Source organism: Bufo bufo, chromosome 3 (assembly GCF_905171765.1).
Source record: "Bufo bufo chromosome 3, aBufBuf1.1, whole genome shotgun sequence".
Lineage (NCBI taxonomy): Eukaryota > Metazoa > Chordata > Amphibia > Anura > Bufonidae > Bufo > Bufo bufo.
In genome coordinates, this window is record NC_053391.1 from 438,048,557 (window position 1) to 438,051,593 (window position 3,037).

Consider the following 3,037-nt stretch of genomic DNA (forward strand, 5'->3'; position numbering starts at 1 on the left):
AGTGAAAAAAGTGTTTATAACAATAAAATATTAAAGTTTCAATTAAAAAAGCCCCTTTCCCATAAAAAGAGATATATAAAATTGTAAAAAATAGAAAAAAAAACAACAAAAACAGACATATTAGGTATCAACGCGTGCGTAACAACCTGCTCTATAAAAATATCTTATGATCCACCCCATCTGGTTAACACTATAAAAACAATTTATAAAAACTGTGTTAAAAAAGCCATTTTTTCCACCTTACAAAACAAAAAGTGTAATACCAAGCGATCAAAAAGTCACACTCATCCCAAAATCATACCAATCAAACTGTCATCTCATCCCTCAAAAAATTAGACCCTACCTAAGACAATCTCCCCCCCAAAAAAATATGGCTCTCAGAATATTGAGACACTAAAACATAGTTTTTTTCAAAAATGATGTTATTGTGTAAAACTTAAATAAACAAAAAAGTAGACATATTAGGTATTACCGCATCCGTAAAAACCTGCTCTACAAAAATACCACATGACCTAACCCTTCAGGTGAACACCATAAAAAATAAAAAGTGTTTCAAAAAAGCAATTTTTTGTCACCTTATAATGCAAAAAGTGTAATACCAAGCGATCAAAAAGTCATATGCACCCAAAAATAGTACCAATGAAACCGTCATCTCATACCAAAAAAAAATCAGCCCCTACATAAGACAGTAGCCCAAAATATAAAAAAAAACTATGGCTTTCAGAATATGGAGACACTAAAAAAATCATATTTGGTATTGTCGTGTCCGCAACAACCTGCTCTATAAAAATACCACATGATCTAACCTGTCAGATGAACATTGTAAATAACAAAAAATAAAAACAGTGCCAAAACAGCTATTTTTTGTTACCTTGCCTCAAAAAAAAGTGTAATATAGATCAACCATAAATCATATGTACCCTAAAATAGTACCAACAAAACTGCCACCTTATCTCGTAGTTTCCAAAATGTGGTCTTTTTTTGGAGTTTCTACTCTAGGGGTGCATTAGGGGGTCTTCAAATGTGACATGGAAACTTAAAATTATCCCAGTGAAATCTGCCTTCCAAAAACCAAATGACGTTCCTTTCCTTCTGTGCCCTGCTGTTTGCCTGAACAGCAGTTTACGATCACAAATGTGGTGTTTCTGTAAAATACAGAATCAGGGTAATAAATATTGAGTTTTGTTTGGCTGTTAACCCTTGCTTTGTTACTGTAAAAAATTGATTAAAATGGAAAATATGCCAAAAAAGTGAAATTCTGTAATTTCATCTCCATTTTCCTTGAATTCTTGTGGAACACCTAAAGGGTTAACAAAGTTTGTAAAATCAGTTTTGAATACTTTGAGGGGTGTAGTTTCTAAAATGGGGCCATTTATCAGTGGTTTCTATTATGTATGCCCTACAACGTGACTTCAGACCTGAACTGGTCCTTAAAAATTGGGTTTTGGAAATTTTACAAAATTTTAAGATTTCCTTCTAAACTTCTAAGCCTTCTAACATCCCAAAAAAAGAAAATGTAATTTATAAAATGATCCAAACATGAAGTAGACATATGGAAAATGTAAAGTAATAACTGTAGGATGTATCACTATCTGTTTTAAAATCAGAGAAATTGAAATTTTGAAAATTGTGAATTCTTCCAAATAGTATTTTTTCATAAATGAAAATTAATTTTTTTAATTTAAATTTAGCACTGTCATGAAGTACAATATGTGACAAGAAAGCAATCTCAGGATGTCTTGGATAAGTAAAAGGGTTTTAAAGTTATCACCACATAAATTGAAACATGTCAGATTTGCAAAAAATGGCCTGGTCCTTAAGGTGAAAAATGGCAAGGTCCTTAAGGGATAAAACACCATCCTCTCGCAATAAGGGATCATTTTCGGAACATTTTTCACTTCGTAGTGTGTTTTTAAACAGGCTGGTTGTTAACACCATTAACCATTCATTTACTCATAGCTATATATGCCAGTGCCACTCTGACATTATTTACTATTGCAGTCATTGCGCTATAGAGTGAGCAAAAAAAAAAAGAAGAGAGAGACAAAAGAAAGAGAGAGGGTTATCATACGCCAATTTTAAGCACTTTTGATTTGAGTAGATATGATTGGGACCCAAATAAAATGTTTGGACCTAAATTATTTTTAAGAAATTCTAAATTTGATCTGTGACATACAATGTCATTTTTCCGTAGACGGTGTCCACTTCTGACAGTGACCTTACCAGGGCCACATCTGCAGTGTAATGTGTGCGCTTAAAAAGTTTATCTGTGACATACAATGTAATTTTTCCATAGACGGTGTCCACTTCTGACAGTGACCATACCAGGGCCACATCTGCAGTGTAATGTGTGCGCTTCAAAAATGTATCTGTGACACACAGTGTACTTTGTCAGCTATCAAACCATAATCCCCCCGGACCCCAAAGACTTTGGTTTCCCGGAAGCAGCTCGGCGGGTGATGGGAATAAAGCCGCCGGATCGCCGGTCGTCATCGTTTATGGTCAGAACTATGACGGTATCTGATCGTCTTCGAACCTCCGACTTTCGTTTTTTGATTCATGAAGACATTCTTGGCAAATGCTGTCGCTTTGGTTCGTCTTACGCCAGTCCATGAATTTCACCTCTAGTGGCGCAATACGGATGCCCCTGCCGTCCCTCTTAATCATGGCCCCAGTTCCGAAAACCAACAAAATAGAACCGGAGTCCTATTCCATTATTCCTAGCTGAAGTATTCAGGCGACCTGACCTGCTTTGAACACTGTATATTTTTTCAATGGTCAGCTAAGCAGCAGGCACTCTCCCATGATCTTTTAAATGGTCAGCTCAACAACAGGCCCACAACCATAATGTTTTAGAGGGTCAGCTCAGCAGCAAGCCCTCTCATATATCATATAATTTTTTAGAGGGTCAGATAACCTGCAGGCCCTCACATAAAATGTTTTAGAGGGTCAGCTCACCTGCATTCCCTCACCTACAATCTTTTAGAGGGTCAGCTCACCAGCAGGCCCTCACCTACAATCTTTTACAGGGTCAGCT